At 36.9% G+C, this 19863-nt stretch overlaps 1 protein-coding gene across 1 annotated transcript in view; it reads right to left on the reverse strand.

The window, feature by feature from the left end:
• The window catches only part of LOC125877074 (probable phospholipase A2 homolog 1), a 79667-nt gene extending 60200 nt beyond the window's left edge, over positions 1-19467 (reverse strand). Inside the window, exon 1 of the mRNA XM_049558389.1 lies at positions 19462-19467. The gene's annotated coding sequence lies outside the window, so the exon portion shown is untranslated. The remainder of the gene's footprint in view (positions 1-19461) is intronic.
• Between the last annotated feature and the right edge of the window lie 396 nt (positions 19468-19863).

Below are 19863 nucleotides of genomic sequence, written 5' to 3' on the forward strand. Positions count from 1 at the left end.
GATTGAAGCTCATGGAAATCTGACCAAGTGTGGAGCCACGGTGGGGACTGACGGACCGTCGATGACTTACGGTCCGTCCTGCAGCTCCGTAGAAGTGATCAGAGGAGTGGTTCCAATACCAGAGTTGAAATAATCTAAGTATAGAGCGAATGAGGTGACTGACGATTCGTCGTCTCATTGACGGACTGTGCTGCTGGTTTGTGGAAGCTGACTGAGAGAAGTGGATTTGTGAAGATTTCAAATCGGCTAAGTATGGAGCCACAAAAGAGACCTACGGACCGTCATTCGACTTACGGACCGTAGGTCGAATGGAGACGCGTCCTGCATTTTTATTTCCTTATTTTGTTTCCTTTTTATTTTAGGATTTGTTTTCTATAAATAGGGGATGTAAACCTTGTTTTTGGGGGTTAGATTTTATTAATTTTATTCTAGTTCTTAGCTTGGGATATTAACTTGCAACTTTAGCAATTCTTAATTTCCTAAGTTCGTTTTGAAGATTTTGGTGTTGCAATTCAAGTTGAATTTCTGGGTTTATTATTCTTCTTACGTAAGTTCATAATTCTTTCATCTAAAACAATGAATTGTGTTCATATGATTATGGGTAACGAAACTCCACAACTAGGGTTGTGGGAACAATGAGCGATTAACAAAGTATGAATAGTAAATAAGCAATTTTTGAATAGTGTTTTGCATGCATTGATAATTCTTTCGCTTAAAAGTCTTTTTAACGGTGCGCAACGTTAGAACTCGCCTTGTTGCTACTTGCCGGACCAAGGAGGTAATCAACAAGAAAAGAATTATCAACATAGATTTAGTATGATACTATCTAATAGTCTAGTGTCGATTGGTGCGAAGTAATTACTAAGCCAAACATCGATGTGATGTCTACTATGAGGTAAATGTAAGGGTTAGTAAATTATACACACGTAGCCTGACCAAGGTGCGGGGTGAAATTCTTTAGATGCCGGACCAAGGATTTAGAGATACCTAGCTTATCACTTTGCATGTAGTATACTAGGAAATGATTGCTATTACTGGGATTATTGCGTTATGAGCTTGTGGGGAACACGTATACCCTAGTTAATTCTCTCATCCTGATAACAACCAAAATTGACTTTTGTTTACTGATTACTTACTAAATTCTTACAATTTGTTTCACAAATCCCCCCCTTTAATAACTTGTTTCTGCAAGTAATTTGGCTAAACAAATATAATTGTTGGTTAAAGTGAAGTCTAGACCATTTTCCTCGTGGGATCGACCCCAACATACAAGTTGAGTTCTTTACTTGGTAACGATCACTTATGCTTCTTTAGGGAGGTGTAATTTGAGCGTATCAAACACCATATCCAGGAAGTCTATAAGGTGAAGCTTCTGTAACTTTAGGTAATTGAGAAACTCTCTCCAAAATTTGATGCCCTGTGACTAATGGAGGTAGGGGTCACTTTCAACCTTATTTTTCCTAAATGCATTTTTCATCTTTCTAAACTCATGGTCCATTGGCAAGAACTGGCGATGACAATCAAACCATGTATTTTTCAGCCATTCTTTAAAATGAATGCCTTACTATTTTCCATGAGATACAGACATGCTAGCTTTCTACCTGTCATCGAACCAGACAACATCCCTTATGCAGGAAAATCATTAATAGTCCATATTAAAGAAGCACACATAACGAAGTTCTGCTTAGTTGATATATCATTAGTCAAAACGCCTTCAGACCACAATTGTTTGAGCTCATCTATCAATGGTTGTAGATAGACATCAATCAAACGTTTTGGATTACGGGGACCTGGAATAACACAACTTAGAAAGATGTAGGGACTGGTCATGCACATTTCAGGAGGAAGATTATACGGAGTAAGAAATACCGGCCAACATGAATAAGGTGAAGCAGCATTAGAGAATGGTATGAAGCCATCTACACACAACCCCAATCTAACATTTCATGGTTCACTAGCAAAATCAGGATATACATTATCAAAATGCTTCCATGCTTCACCATCAGATGGATGAGACAAGACACCCGACGACCTTCTATATTCATGATGCCATCTCATATGTGGGGCATACCTCATCGATGCATACAACCTCTTTAACCTAGGAATGAGAGGTAGATAATGCATCGCCTTAACTGGGACCATCTTTCCAGCCGGAGTCCTCTTATAACGAGCATGTCCACAAAATTTATAATTTTCTAATTCATTATCAGTCTTGTAAAACAACATGCAACCATTAACACAATAATGAATTCTATTATACGTCAATCCTAACTTGGAAATCAAATGCTTTGCCTGATAGAAGTTCTTAGGTATGTTAAACTCCGGATTAACTAGTTCACCCAAAAGATGAACCATTGAGTCCATAGCCGCATTAGGAATATTTCAATCTGATTTAATATTCATTAATCTAACCACAACTGACAAGGCAGAATGAGGATTCTCTTCACATAGTGGACGACTAGACTCTTCTAATTGATCATAAAAGCGTCTTGCTTATTCATTAGGAGCTTCATCAAAATATTATTCGGGTTCCATCCCACCTTGAACCTCGAAAGTGTCATTGATTTTTTCATGAACCCTATCATGTTCAACCCTAATTTGACCATGTGGTGTAAGAATATTATATTCATCCACAACCAACGAATTATAAAACCATCCAATCCATCTCTTTTTCCATGATCAATCCATACAAAATATCTAGGCTTAAATCCATTACGGTACAAATGAAGCATAACTGTATCTGGTTTAAAAAAATTTAAGCACTTACATGCACTATAAGGACACCTAACCAATCCATTATTCTTGAAAATGTCAATTGTCATTGTAAGTTCAATAAAATCTCTAACACCGTCAATAAACTCAGGTTTCAAACCAACACTAGTTTCATAATGCATATTATACATCCACAAACGATGATCCATTTACAAAAATATAGATATTCAATTATATTATAAATTAAATTTAATAATAATTTTACTACATTAATTCATTGTTAATATAAATTAAGTCCAAGTTATTATAAATTAAGTCCAATTTATTATAAATTAAGTCCAAAGTATTAATTATATTAATTCTAATTAAGTCAAAGTTATTATAAATTAAGTCCAAAGTATTAATTAAGTTTAATTATTAAGTTCTAATTAATTAAAAATTCAAGTTCAAGACCAACTTCAAGTTCAATTTCTAAAGTATATTCAAGTTCAATTTCTAAATTCAAGTTCATATTATAAAAGTTATTAGTTATATATAAAGTGCAAATCCAATAATTAGTTATATATTCAAATTCTAATTAAGTTCAATTAGTTCAACATCTACAAATTAAAGTTAAAGCTTAATTAATTAATGAATACTAATTAATTAAGTTCAAATAAGTTCAAGTTCTAGTTAAGTTCAAAATTAAGTTTATATTATTTCCTAATTAAGTTTTCAAGTTATTATAAATTAATTAAGTTTAATAAAGTTCTAATTAATTTATATTAAGTTCAATAAGATTTTCAAGTACTACAAAATTCTAATTAAGTTCAAATAAAATCCAAGTTCTAATAAGAATAAAAATTAAGTTCTAATAAATTAAAGTCAACAACATTTCAAGTTCATATTCCTAATTAAGTTCAATTTATAGTAAATTCAAGTTATAATTAATTATAAGTCCTAATTAAGTTGTAATTCAAATCCCTAAAATTCCAAATTCAAACTAGCTAGATTGTGTCCCAAATTCAAACTATTAGTCCTAAAATATCAAATATAATTCAAACTAGTCCTAAATTCCAAATTCAAACTAGTCTTAAAATCACAAATTCAAAGTACTCCTACAATTCAAAAATCAAACTAGTGCTAAAATCCCAAATTCAAACTATTAGTAGTCCTATAATCTCAAATATAATTCAAACTAGTCCTAAATTCCAAATTTAAACCAGTCTTAAAATCACAATTTCAAACTAGTCCTAAAATCCTAAAATCTAACTAGTGCTAAAATCTCAAATTCAAACTAGCTAGCTATTCCTAATCCCAAATTCAAACTATTAGTCCTAAAATCTCAATAATAATTCAAACTCTAGTTAGTCCTAAAATCTGAAAATCAAACAAACTCAAATAATACCCAAATTCAAACAACTCCCTTAAATTATACCCTAATTCAAACTAAACCTACAATCCCAAAAGAAAACTAATTAACTCAAGAAATACCCAAATTCAAAAAAATCCTAAGATACCCTAATTCAAACTAACCCTAACATTAAAATTTTCAATTCACTCACTAACTAATAATCCTAATTCAAACTAACAATCAATAAACACAAATTCAATAAACTATTTACAATTAAATAGCTAACAAAATCAAAATATAGTTCAATTTGAAATTTTTTTTTGATGCATTATTGAACCCTAACCTTAAGGGAGAAGGAGAGATTGAAGAGAGAGGAGAGGCAGGCGGCGTCTGGTCCGACAGCTCTGGAGAAGCAGGCGGCGGCGGCTAGCGAGCGGCGGGTCCGACGGCAGTAGCGACATAGTGGTGGTGGTGAGGAGTGGAGAGAAAGAGGAGAATTTCACAAACGGGGAAATGGGGGAAAAATGCGGATCTGTTTTAGATATTTAATAAAAGCGACGGACAACGTCTCTATGTCCGTCACTTTTTTAAAAATAGTTGACCAACATTTTGACCAAAAAGCGATGGACTACGAGATATTGTCCGTCGCTTTTTAAAAATAGTTGACCAAGTATTTTCATCAAGAAGCGACAGATATAAAGATGTTGGCCGTTGCTATAGTAAGAAAAAAATTAATATCTTAAAATAAATTAAAAGCGATGGACAGCGTCGTTAATATTATAATTTATATAAAAATATTTTTAATAAAAGTGACGGACGGCGTCGCTATTTATATCAAATAAATAATTTTTAATTATATATCTATTTGGCGCAAAAATCCGCGAAAAAGTGACGGACTAAGAGATGTTGTCCATCGCTTTTTGTCAAATAATTTAAAAAATAATTTTTTTAATTAAAAAGCGATGGACAGCGTGGCAAAAATCATCATTTTTTTGAGCGACGCTGTCAGTCGCTTTTTACTCCGTCGTTTTTTGGCAGGTTTTTAGTAGTGAAAGTTAAAATGATGTTTCAATGAAATACCCTTTGACCTTTTGTTGTTTTCTAGAAGTTTCAATCAAAGTTGCTACTTTAGCATGTTACTAATAGCCATAAATGATTCGGCAATGCAGTGCATGTCTAGGAAAGTAGTTGAGTTAGAATATATAGATTCGAGTAAAAAAGGATAGACGATTAATTGAATAAAAAAACTTGTATACACAAGTCGGCTATTGCACTAACCATATTGGTATTGAGTGTAATTGTATACAATTCATATGACAAATAGTTTGTGCGACCTGTGAGCATCAAGAGCTTATCATTAAGGTTTTACAGGCCCTACATAGGAATTCCATCACATGTGGAAAGAATTCATTACAATTTTAAGAACACTATTACTCACAATACCTCATACTTCATTCATTAATTCAGTAGTTACTTATTCGATCGTTCATCCTCTTAAAGAGGTTTACTGTTGGCTTGGGTCTTGTCCACCATGTGCGAAGTGGGAGATGTAAGTTTTGGATCATGGGTCGCCCATGTGGACCGACCCGACTCGACCCGGTTCTGCCCGACCCCATCCAATTTAATTAATTATTTAATTACATGGATAATCCTTTTTAAAAGATAAAAGGGAACAATTACAAGGTAAGTGCTTAGCCTCTCCTTAAAATACTCCTAATGGGAGTGTCTTTGGAGAACGTGGGAAAACAGACAAAAATGGGAGAACGTTAAAAATTAGTGAAAAAAGAAAAACAGAGAAAACAAAAAGTCATCCTTTTGCCAATATTCAATCGACACAATCTTAGATCCAATATTCAATGTTCAATCTTCAACCTTTTGAAAATATTTTCTTACATATTGTGTTTACATCAAATAAATTCATGGTTAATACATGTCAAAATTATGAAATTTATATACTTAATAAATATACAAATATTATAGAATCAAAAGGAGAAATTACCAAACAAAAAGTAATGTATTATCATCTGTATTTTATTTATGTTGTTATTGAAGTGTTTTTAAAATCTGACGTAAGTTAAATTTAAGTGTTCTTTAATATTTGAATCAATTATAAGTTGGTTACACACGCGTGTGCGTACGCGCGTTAGATTACCAATATCAATTCAAGTCAACAGTTTCATCAAAAATGTATGTACAAAAGGGTGTTTGTCCGTTTTTACGTCTTATTATAAGTCATAAACATTTTCATTTGTATAATCAGAGATAATAATTATAATAATTTCAAAGAGAGGTGTTACATTACTCTTCCTTCGGCTAGCTTTAAAATATGTGTAATATAAGAATTAGGTAGAAGAGATTGATGAGACATACTATTAATTAGAGAATACAAATAGTGGGATATTTGTTTTATAACTCATGGGATATATAATTAGATGTAATAAATATGATTAGTTCTTTTAATTATTAATCAAATTGATTAATGAAGAATGAAAGGAAAAAAAATAAAAAAAAGGAAATAAATAATTTTCTACACCATAGAAAGGTGCTAATATTTACCTTATCTTTTTATTATTTTTATATATTATTTATTATATATAGATATCACAAGAATCGTATGACATTGATGTAACCAAAACTAATTTAAATCTTTTTTATTTTTATTATTTTGTGAAGATTTCTAGTAAATATATTTAAGTTTAAAATATGTTTCACAATTTGATGGACTCAATTAAGTTCACTTTTCTACTTCTACAAATTTCCTTATATTTTTCATGATATAGAATTAATATTAAATAATTATAATTATAATTGGTCATTATCCCTTTATAGATTTATTATTTATTTTAGCTTACGAAGACCACATATCAATAAATTAAAGTGAATCAACGAATATATTCTAAAGTTTCTCAAGAGTTTTTATAATGATGAAAATTTTAATTAATGATCGATCTGTTGTAAAACTAAAGCAAAATAAGACAAGAAATATAGAAGATGAAAACAATAGAAATATAGAGACACGATATGAGAGTATTTCTTATTCTTCAAAGTATTCAAGTGCATACAATATAAACACTTATGCCTCTATTTATAGTATAACATAGAGACATACAAAATGTTAGTCATAAACACGACATTAACATGAATATAATGGAGGAGGTTATGGAGGTGAAAGGTTTCAAGAATAATGGTCATAAAAGTGGAGGTTATCTTCATAATGGAGGGAAGTAATGAAGATAATTAGTCATAGTAACTTCTTGGTGTAGTGGACATCCATATCATAATATTTTATAACACTCCCCCTTGAATGTCTATAGATAATGTGCCTTGTTAAAACCTTACTAGGAAAAAATCCTGTGGGAAAAAATCCTAGTGAAGGAAAAAGAGTACACAAATCTTTAATACACTTTGAATGTTGCCTCGTTAAAAACCTTATCAGGAAAATCCAATTGGGATATACCATGGTTAAGGAAAAGAGTACAACGCATATTTTTTCTCCCCTGATAAAAACTTCACTTGATATCTCAGAGACGATGCATTCCAATCTTATATCACAACTTCTCAAATATTGATGTTGACAATCCTTAGTGAATAAGTTTACAAGATTATCACTTGAATGAGTTTTTGAACATCTATCTCACCATTTTGTTGAAGATCATGTGTGAAAAAGACTTTTGGTGAAATATACTTTGTGTTATCTTCTTTGATTGTATCCTCCCTTCAATTGAGCTATATATCATTTTTGTATATGGTGTCTGGAATATCCTTTTCAAAAGAAAATCACATATTTTCTGAATATGATAGATCATGATTCCAACCAAACACACTTCCGACTTACTTTATAGATCAATATTATTCTGCATGATTTGAAGAAGTGGTTATTCTTTGAATGCCAAGATATTGTTGTGCCTCCTTATGTAAATAAATAGTCCATTTGTGATCGAGCTTTATTGTAATGACCTGATTCCGTCGTTAGGGAAAAGCCAATGGAGAAAGAATTGGGGTTAGAAAACTTTTTGGTAGTAACTTGGAATTTCCTAACCTAGTCCAGATTTGGACGAAATCAGAGTCAATAAGGTGTAGGGAAATCTAGTAACGAATGAGAGACCTAATTATGAATTTGATCACATGAATGGATAGATAAGACGTTAAGGAACCTGTATGACTTTATGAAATTGAATTTGGGTGAGTAGAACTCCCGAAAGTGATCATAGCGTGAAATGGTATTTTCTAAGCGTCATGGGAGGAAGGTGTGTTGTGAAATGGGGGTTTGGAATTCTTAAATTTGCTCACTATTTTCGTGCAAGCTGTTGTTGCAAAATTACTCCCTCCAGGGCGGGGCCGCTGTAGCAGGATTAGGCCCGCCATGGTGGGGCAGATGCGACTTAAATCGGAAATAAACACCCAAAATATTTTATTCTGCACTTTTTGACTTTGAGAGCTAAGGAACGATCCCAACAGTTTTCTTAACAGTTTTCCACCATTCTTGAGGCTAAAGGTAAGGTTTTCACTCCTCGAATCCATTTTTCGATCCGTAGAACTTAGTTTCTTAGGTGATTATTGTTGGGGAAAGGTTTTTGGACTAAATTGGATGGTAGGAAAAATCCCTAATTTGGGTATTAGGATCTTGGGTTGGCCTAGGGTTGATAATGTTGATTATAATCCGGGTAATTAGGCCTCGTTTATTGATCCTTGTGTTAATTGTATATTTTTAGACCACGAACAAGCGGGAAGAATCTAGAAAGGGAAGATTCAAGTGCCTTAGGGGATTCAAGCTTGGATTCGAGGTAGGTGATGGTTGTGATTTTATATTGGTGTGATGTATGTTAGTAATTACTCCATCATAATGCATGTATGTATGCTAATGTTGCATTATTCATCATACTAATCGTAAATGAGTATGAATGAAGAATTGTATGTCATGAATCAACTCTTGATTGTATGATTATGAGAATGTACATTGTGATTGTGATTGTGATTGTGATTGTGTCTTGTTGAATGGATCAGGTGTTACGTTCCGACATACTAACTGGGATCGGTTTCCACGTACTGGCATAAACATGGGATCGGGTGTCGCATTTGACACACTAACTGGGATCGGTTGCCATGTACCGGCATAAACATGGGATCGGGTGTCACGTTCGGCACACTAACTTGTATATGGTACCACATACTGGTACACTAACAATTTGGGTATAGGTTCCATGAGAGGACCATTGAATTGGGTTCCATGAGAGGACCATTGAATTGTGTTATGTATCTACTTGTGATGATTACGTTCATATCTAATGATGATTGATATTGGAAGACTGTATGTTGCTCTGAAATGATAACCAATGTGTATTATTTTAGAAAATGCATTTAGTATTGTTGTCATAAAATGTATGGGTTGTTTAACGAATGATGAAATTACGTTATGCCAATTGAGGTTAGAAGCTATACTATGATTCCATGGATTAATGGTATATCAAAGTGAGACATGATACGACTACTACAATAGCAACAATGCTTACTTGGTTAAGTTATTAAGTGTGTTGAAATTGTGGAGAACTTGGGCATATGAGGAGGAAATTAGTGAGGCAGTGGAGGCAGGGGAAATGGTAATGCGGGTAGAGGAGCAGTGTAGCCAGGCAAGGAAGTTTGCCTTTCAAGATGACAGGGCTTAGTTTTATGCCTTTTCGGGCAAGATCGAGGCTAAGGGTCAGATACAATGATCACAAGTACTCTTATTGTTTGTGACCAGATGGCTAATGTGTTGTTTGATACGGGTTCTACTTATTCTTATGTGTCCGTGCGATTTGTCTAAGAATTTGATATGAATTGTGATATACTTGCTGCCCATCTATGTTTCTACCCCAGTTGAAGAGTTAGTCATAGTCACCCATGTATATCGTGTTGTCCTGTTGTGTTATGGATTTTTAGACTTGGTTTGCTTTGGTTATGCTGGATATGACTGACTTGATATAATCTTAGGCGTGACTTGGTTGTACCCCTATTATACCGGGCTTAATTGTAATACTAAGTCGATAACTCTAGAGATCCCGAGTATGGAAATGTTAGAGTGGGAAGGGGTGTACAAGCCTAAGCTAGCTAAGATCATATCTTTCGTGTGGGCTAGGAAACTGGTGGGACAGGGTTGTTTGGCTTTTTATCTCATATTCGGGATATTGGGGTTGAGTCTCCCTCTATTGAGTCTATTCCTGTGGTGTCAGAATTTAGAGAACTGTTTCCTACTGATTTGCCTGGTATGCCTCCGGATAGAGATATAGATTTCTGTATTGACTTGGAAACTGACACTCGCCCCCATCCCCATTCCTCCTTTATCGCATGGCTCCGGTAGAATTGAGAGAGCTTAAGGCTCAAATACAAGAGCTTCTTGATAAAGGTTTCATCCGTCCTAGTGCTTCCCCATGGGCTGCTCCTGTCTTGTTTGTTAAGAAGAAGGATGGTAGTATGAGGACTGGTGATTTTATCTTAAGCCATAAATGGGTTGATTGATACCGGAATGACTAGCTTATGGATAAGGAAAGTTCCATTGAGTATACTTGGGTGAAGGAAATTGAAGTATTTTAGTAAGAAAGTGCATATAAAATTGGGTTAATCCTTTGAATTTGATGAGTTTACTTGAGTTTGAGGCGTCGTATTGATGAATAGGTTGACTTCGTAGTAATAGTCAAGGCTGACTGAGCGTAATGGTAATAAGAGTTTGTGATGGATTGTGACGGGATGAAACTATATAATAAAATTGTTGGTTAAGCAAATTTTTGTATAGTAATTACGACTTGGGAGTATCTAAGGTTGTGGTTTTCTAATATTTGGTGAGAAACGTGGTTGTATGGAAAGTTTTAAGAGATGGTGGGACACCATTCAAATAGAATTTAAAAGAGCTAGAGTCATGATGAAGAAAAATAGTGGGATGTAGTACAACCTTTAGAGAGAGGCGAGAGCAAGAATATTTTATTTGATTGCAAAGGATAAAGAGGTATCTTCAGAGGGGTAGATAATTGGGTTTAGAGACACGTGATTTCATTCGTTTTTTTTGGATATGGTAATAGTGTCACGGGATTGGTAAAAAACTATTGAGAAAGACTTGAGAAAGGAGTGTACAGACATTAGCTCGAGTGTGATGATAAGTTCTTTGGTTTTGTTTTTGAGTTTAGTGATGTTTGCGTAATCAAGACACAACTTCCAATGCAAGTGTTTATGATCATACAATAGTATAGGGAGTGGTTCCTGAAAATTAGTGGTTAAGCGCAAAAATGCTAAAGCTAACCATAGCTAAAGACTTTACCGAATGTAGACATGACAAATTTAAGGGTTTGACATGAGTGTCAATTATCAATGGGGGGTTTGTAAGCAAGTAAAGAGCAAAATCAGTAAAAATAAAGAGAGATACGGATGCAGAGACGGGATTCTTGGGATGTGATAGGAATACAGGTTAGACTAGACTATTGGGTATATGTTTTTGATAGTATATTCGTTGAATATTTGTGACTAGGCTAGACTATAATGGGGGTAAATTCTCTCTCGAGCAACTTACCCTGAATCAAATGGGTTCCTCTTGGACACCCACTTGCCGCATAAAGAACAACCTCCTCCTTAGCCCACTCACTCTCTCGAGCTGAGTGTGTGGGAGAAGGACTGTTCACTCTCTCGAGCTGAACCTCATGTCGACCTACTCCCACCGGCCATCAATTTAGTAGTCTTAGTTTTACGACATCTCTCTCGAGCAAGCCGAAAACACAAAGGTGAAATCATATTTGCAACTACAATTTCATTAAGTTCCAACATAACTACTAAACAAAATCACATCTAAACAACAAATAAACTATCAGCAAGCAACACCCAACTATTAATCTAACTCATATTCACAAAATCACACCCCAAGAATTGGGGTTTTAGCTACACATGTAAAAGAGGTAAAAATGTAGACCAATCTCAGTTTCCATCAATGGGTATGCAAGATTAAGTCTTAAAACAAGTCAAAGTGAAGAATACACAAAACCTAAGTCCAAAATCTTGGAGTTGAAACCCTTTGAATCTTCAAGTTTTTCAAAACCCTCTCCAAGCTTAGACAGAATATTCTAAGTCTGATATTAAAACTTAATAATAATATTTGATAATAATAATTTCTACTCTGATGCTAAGCCAAAAAATTTCAACTAGTATTTATAGTTTTCAGAAAATGTGCTGCAAAAGATCACTCGGCAAAGTTAGTTAGGATCGGCGATCAATTCGGTGATCTGCCCTTTGGTCTAGTTCATCGCCGTCTTACGTTAGCCTTCAGCATCATCGGGTTTTGGATAAATGGGCGACATAGTACAGCTTCGCGGAACTGCTCGGTGATACGCCGACTGCTCCTTTTCACCGCTAGGTTGATCCTTTCCTTCAAGGCTCAGCACACTGGAACAAAAGGTGAGGATAAAACCTTTTGGCGACTCGCCGAATGGGTTCGGCAATTTTCAGATCTTCATTTCTTCATTCTTTCAGCTAATTTTGTTCCTTTTTGCTAAGTAGTGTCCATGCTTTCCCTCAAGCTCTAAATACCTAAAACTTGAGGGTTTTCATCAGATATTAAGATAAAATATGCATTTGAGGACACTAATTCTATCAAAACATAGCCCTAAATGAGTCCAATTTGTGGACTCATCATTTAGTCATGTGTACGATGGGATTTTAGCGAAGGATATTGTAAGATTGATGGAGATGCATTTAATGATATGCGAAGATCCATGAATTAATAAAATACTTCAAGGTACAAGCTAATATTGATAGATAAGGAGATTGTGTTATACAATTGAATTTACAATTCATATTTTTCATTATAATTTTACATTCGTGATGATATATTTTGCCAAGATATGAATTGGCAATGTGGGAAACGATCAGTTGTATCCAGTATTGAGCATTTGAAAGGACTTACACCTGGGCTGAGTCGAAAAATTTATTGCTTTTGATTGTTAAGTACCTAAGAAAGATTTTCATTTAAAAATGTGGGTTTATAATACGGTAAATGGTCGGAGTGTTCATGATGGTTGTTAGTATTGAGAGTGTGGACTTCAGTGGAATGATGTGAAGAGTATGTGGAGTCAACTTAATGGAACGGATTGGTATTGACTCTTCAGAGGAAAACCTTTAGTGTTATTCTGTAAAATTCTGACGTGACCATCTATTTTATTTTGTACACGATGGTGAGTATGTTTCACTAGCTAATATCATGGGTGGTTTCACTTTTGTGGGTGGATCCCTAGTGGTGGATCAGGGGTACCAATCCTACGATGTTCTCTTGGTTGAGTGGGATGATTGGGACGACTTGGTTATTTCAGATGATATATTTGGCGTTGTCTTGAGTAGTTAAAATATTTCAGTGGTTCTACATGTACCACCTTGCCTATGAGAGTTCATAAAAGAGCTACCATGTGTAATTATGGTTGTTCGACAATCTTAATATTTATCTTGTCGTCGAAGTCATGTAACGATTATATGTGGTTGAATGTGGGGATCATTGAGTCCAATTCTACTGTTCTTAAGGTAATCTACAATCACAATTGCTAAATCTAGCATTTAGATAGTGTTGTTAGAGGGTTTGTATGCTATGACATATCTTTCAATGAGTATCTGATGTCTAAAGACCAAATTTTTGTAACTTAATCTCGTGGAAATTTATGTTGTGGGATGGAGAAGTTGTTAAGAACTATGATTGTGGGGTATTATGAGTGTGTGTTGGTTGGTTCAGGTTCACTTCTAATTGTGGCAGGTATTGATTTAGAATTTTATCATGGTTATGTGAGAAAGGATTCGTCCTGATGTTGTGTCAAAGTGATTGATAACATGTTGCAGACATGTGAACGATCAACTTTGGTGGTTATAGGGAATAACTTTGTTGTTAGTTAAGTGCACATACAATAATAATTATCACTCGAGTATTGTGATGATTTCATTGAGGAATTGTATGGAAGGATGTCTAGGTATTCACTTGGTTAGTTTGGAGACGAAGATAATATCATAAAGTGAGACTCAGTTGTGTTAGACAAGACCTTCTGTATGAAGAAGAACCGATTGAAATTCTTGATCGCGATGTCCAGAAGCTAAGGACATGCGAGACAAGTATCCCCTATTTTTGAGCAATTCAAGTACTACCCTACCCTTACTTTAGCCAGTCTTCCCTAGTTGATCACTCGGGGATGAGTGATGGGTAAATTGGTAACTATTGTAACGACCTGATTCCATTGTTAGGGAAAAGCCAATGGAGAAAGAATTGGGGTCAGAAAACTTTTTAGTAGTAACTTGGAATTTCCTAACCTAGTCCAGATTTGGACGAAATCGGAGTCAGTAAGGTTGCAACCACCCGAATCGTCGTTAATTAGGAAAAGCAAAAAAATTGGGAATTTACTTGGCCATTGTCCCGCCAAGGCGGGCCGAATGACATTATGGCAGCGGTGCCACGATGGGGTCAGTTGGCGCCAGAGCGAGATAGGCGAGACAGAATGTAAATAGCGCGAAATCCTATTTCCTCCTTCTTCCTAAAATACTTAAATTAGTCGTAAAACAGCCTAGAAACCCCTAAAAAGCTTCTCCAAGCTTGGGAAGGAAGGAAAGGAGATTTCTAGTGTAAGGAGCGTTGTGGATGGCGGATTTTCGTTCAAGATCACCGTCACAAGGTCAGAAACACAAGGATCGAAGCCAAAACTCCGTGCAACTACTTGTCGCCCAGGTAGGCTAGGTTAAATTAATTGAGTAGTTATAAATATGTGCTCACTACGTAATATAATGTAAATCAATGATAGAATTTATGCGTAGGCCTTCGTGCATCGAACAAAAGATGATTAATCATGGGAAGAAGACTTAAGTGCTGAAACTAAGGCTAAGTTGGTCGAATTATCGTGAAGCGTTATAGATCGATGAATACTTCATTATAATGGTTGTGATTTTATGATTATGAGATATATGTTGTTCTTGCTTCATGATAATACGTGTAGGTATGCAATGTTGCATTATTAGCCATATTATTTGTAATGAGATATATGAATGATGAATTTCATGAATCATGACTTGATTGTATGATTATGAGAATGTACTTGGTGATTGTGATTGTGGCTTGTTGAATGGATCGGGTGTTGCGTTTCGACACACTAACTTGGATCGGTTGCCACGTTTTGGCATAAATATGGGATCGGTCGCCACGTTTTGGCATAAACATTGGATCGGGTAGCACGTTTTGGTATGCTAACAATTTGGGTTTGGGTTCCATGAGAGGACCAGTGACTTGACATAATTGTGTATTTTGAGGATTGTGAAATTGAACGTGGTTCGTAATGATAAATGATATTGCAATTTTTCGGAGTGGCTATATGTTTATGAGGACTTATATCTGACTGTTCTTTTGTGTTAAGTGAACTTGTTGTGTAACGTGTTGTCGAATAAATTGGAAAGGCCAAGGGTTCAAAGGTCGTAATAATTGATCGCAAGGGCTGTTCGTGTGTTATAATAGAGACAAGTGGGGGTAGTGTACGTGATGTAATTACTTAGGTGGATGTAACATAAGAGTAAGGGTAGGTAGTGGGTGCTTAGTCGAAATGTTGGTAGTTAAATTTGGGGTCTCTTCTAGGCATTAAAATGGTTAGGTTATGATCAAGAAACTGGTGCATAGGTTGAGTGAGGGTAAAGGTGCAGAAATGAGTGGTTCTATGGAATATTCTTATTGGTTGATTTCATATGTTATGTGGTGAGCGTCGGGTTGACCGATGATACCTATCATTACGTGTGGTTTTGTACTGATATTACTCTTGCTATGCCTTTTTGGCATATACTAGATGCAGATTGGTGATGTTTCATTAGATGTGGACGAAGAATTCTCCAGCAGCTTCTACTTTTCCTTCCGCATGGTAGGAGCTGTGTCTTTTCATTATTATGTCCTGTTGTACTCTTAGTAGCTCTTGTACTAGTTTAGACTAGATCCTTGGGGGTGTTAATTACTTTGCAAGTCTTAAATCGAAATTGTGTCAAAAAGTCCTTATTTATAAAACCTTATTAGTATATTTAATTTCGTTTTCGTTAATTTTCCTCATGTTTTAACTATTGGGATATGAAGGTTCTCCTACTTAGTTGTTAGAGTGGGTGCCTGCACGGCTTGATGGGTTGGGTCATGACAAATTGGTATCAGATCCCAGGTTACCGGTCTCCAAGTAAAAGAGCAAAATGTGGACTAGACTCATGCGGATGGGTGTGTTGATATCCACATCTAATCCTCAGAAGCTATGAAGTATTCTAGGAAGTCGTTCCACCTTCCTTCTCTCATTTTGTGCGAGTGCCACTTGAGGTATGAGTTGAGTCCAATTGGTATCTCAACAAGGTGAACTAGACGTCGTGGTCATGACTGAGGGAACACAAGCAAGGTAAATTGGAACTGAGAAGGTTCCAATTGGTAACTGGCCCTAGGGGTCGTGTAATTGCATGGATGATCAGGAATGGTCATCCATGGAGCAAACTATCTAATGATTTGTACTTTTTGTGAATTGTATTTTTTGAAACTGTAAACACGTGCTTCTTGTTGTCTGAATCAACTACAAATGTGAAGTTGTAATTGCTTGAATGTGATGATGTGATTATGTGCACTATAAATGTGTGTATGAACTTTGATATGTGCAATGTGTTGGCCTAATTGATTTAAGTCGTGCGAGTTGTAAATGCTTGGGTATCGTGAAACTCGTGGTGAAAAGAAGATCTTGACTAGGTTTGATGCAATGGTTTAGATGAAAAACTATGAGGCGATTTGTGAGGAAGATCTGAACATGTCTTGCACTTGTGTAATAACCGCGTGAATGTCTAGGTGTATCCTAGGGATGTGTGGGTTGTGGTGCTGAATTAATAAGAACAAATTGGTTTGCGTATCATGGGTTTAACTTGGAGTAGTCAAGGATTTCTTCTAGCTCAGAGAATTATCCTAAGTTTGTTTGGTAAAGCTGGTAAACTTTGTGAAATTTAGAGAACAGAAAACCCAGAAAAATCTTGGTCCGGGTTTAGGTTCTGTCTGAGCCGCTGGGGAGGGATTATTCCCGCCAGGGCGAGACCGCGAGAGTAGGATTCCTCCCACCAGAGCGGGATGAGGAGAGGCTGAACCTCAGCATGCCTCCCCTGTTTTCCAAAGTTACCCAAAAAGGACCCCAAATGGTATCCGGGCTAACCCCTGCAATTCATTCAATGTTCAGCAAGTCGAGAATAGATTATAAAACATAGAAATTGATCATGTACCACGAAAAACAACAGAAAAACCAGCATCCGTGTGCTTACAAAATATAAGAAAGGCGAAAATATTAAAACAAGGTTCTGTCCAAAAAGTACAAGCCCAAGAAGGGGCGAAGAAACAATCAAGAACCTTGGGACCGAAAAGTGTCAATGTCAGAGTCTAGATCCTCCGGGGGCACCAGGCCTGACATGGCCTCCTCCAGACAAGAGAACTGATGGAAATCTCCCTTATCCACGATGGGAATCTCCTGCCTGGGAGCGACTCAAGTGAACATGCTCTTCACCGTCTTCCATATTCGAACCAGCAAACTGTCCCTCGCCAGACCCTTCCTCTTCTCCTGGCATAGCTTGCGATGGAGTATCTCAAACTCTAGAGCAGTGTTGGGGGAAATCGGAGTGGTGGCAGTGATAGGGCACCCCATCCTCCTCTAGACAGCTACCAAGTCCTCCTCTACCTATGCCATTGAAAGTAGAGGCTGAGACCCGGTGGGATGAGTGTTGTCGCCTCCCTCCTCGTCCGACTCCGTGGCCGCTTGACTGCTACTAGCCCTATCCATCCTCCTCCTCTTGCTCCGAGAAGTAGAAGTCTATCTAACCAAACGAGAGTAAACGAGGGGGGGGGGGGATCCATAGGAAGTACCTCATCCGTATCTCGAAGCGGCACCCCAGCATGTTTGCACAGTGCAGTGATAAGCCGCGGTTGGAAGAAAGCCTTCTTGTTACCCCGATAAACATCTTACATTCCGCGATAATCTACACCCCCATGTTTAGCTCGATGCCCTGCACAACACACTTCACCACCCAGGCCCGAGGAAATGTCACGTCTGTGTGATTGTCCGACGAGAGAATCCTCCTAGTGATCAAGTGAAGCCAACTCTTAGCATCCAGTGACCATTCTGCACTAGTAATCCCTTTAGTGGTAGGCCAATAGACCCTGTCCTGGTGTGCAGGCTCCACTAGTGTGTCCCTCAACCAGCCCAGATCCATCTCCCACAACTTAGCCTCGTACTCAACATTCGAAGACTCATGCAACTCTAGTAACTCATTTATAGAAGTGGTATTTAGGGGGATGTCGACTCCCGGATGCGGATGATGGGGTGAGGGTTATCCCAGCGGACGATGGGCAGTATAGCTTAGAACTCCCGCACCCAGTCAGCTCGTGCAGTAGGGGGAGCCTCGATCAGTGGCGCCCACCCAAACTCCATCAAGTGAGCATAGAAAGCAGGCTCTTTCTCCTCCAGTCGGAGTAAGACAAAGCCCCTCTCACAGAAAAACTTGTTGTTCCGGAAGTCATGGAATCTTTCCCGACTAGAAGCGTCGCGAAATCGAACAAAAGGTAACTTTTCCTCATTAGCACGAGCCATTTTAAAAAGCCTGCAAAATATGGAATATATACATTAGAATACGATAGAAATAAACAGTTTATGATTGGAAAGGGAGGAAAGAAATTTCTGAGTAAAGGGGACTTGGCCACTGGTTCCCGATATCCCGCCACATCGGGATGATGGAGGCCGCCACAGTGGGATGAAGGTCGCCAGAGTGTCCTTCATCTGGGTTGAACACCAGGCACAATCATGGCACCTATTCATCTAAAATTCCCCATTTTTGATAGAATTTCAGCAGATCAGAGTATATAAGGTGTCCTAGAACCTAAATATGCAATTATTTCGGCAAAATAACCCCTAAATATCCCTCAAATTTGAGTTTTCTATTTAGAGACCCTTTAACTTCCCCCACCCTTTTTGGTATCGATTTGACCACATTTTTACGAAATCCTTACACCCAAGACGTTGTGGAGACATTGGGGACGTAAGGGAAGTACCCATGCTACGTTTTTCTATCAAATTAGCAAGCTATGTTCATTTTCAAATAGCGACCCTCAAAACCATTTCTAATCGATTGTTCAGCAGCATGCAATCATAGTTAAGTAAGTACTGAAGTAAAAAATGTAAGAAATAAGAAGTTTACCTTAATTTTGATGTTCGGAGAAGAGCGAATCAAGAGTTTTTTGGAACGTTTTGGGGGAAGAATTTGGAACATAGGGGGAAAATAGATTTTCCCCCATATGTACTGGTTCCCGATCTCCCGCTTCAGCGGGAGATCCTGCGCCACAGTAGCCCTACCTTAGCGGAAGGGCTACCGCTCTGGCGGGTCAGGCTGTGTAAATTAAACGTGTTTGTTTTCTCGTGTGTTGCCCTAAATACCTAACTGACCCATTTTGAGTATAACATTTTTGTGTTTCGATTGAAGGAGTCACCATCCATCGTGGTTTTCGTAATGGACTAATCCTTTAGTTAGAGATAACCCGATCTAGGGCGTGTGATGATCTGTGCACTAGTCATTCGGGTAGGAACGAGGGGTAAATTGGTATCTATTGTAATGACCCGAATCGTCGTTAATTAGGAAAATTAAAAATTTTGGGAATTTACTCTGCCACTGTCCCTCTAGGGCATTCCAGATGCTGCTAGGGCGGCGGCACCACGGCGGGGTAAGTTGGCGCCGGAGCGGGATAGGCGTGACATAATGTAAATAACACGAAATCCTATTTCCTCCTTCCTAAAATACCTAAATTAGTC

Source organism: Solanum stenotomum, chromosome 9, assembly GCF_019186545.1.
Source record: "Solanum stenotomum isolate F172 chromosome 9, ASM1918654v1, whole genome shotgun sequence".
NCBI classification, from domain to species: Eukaryota; Viridiplantae; Streptophyta; class Magnoliopsida; order Solanales; family Solanaceae; genus Solanum; species Solanum stenotomum.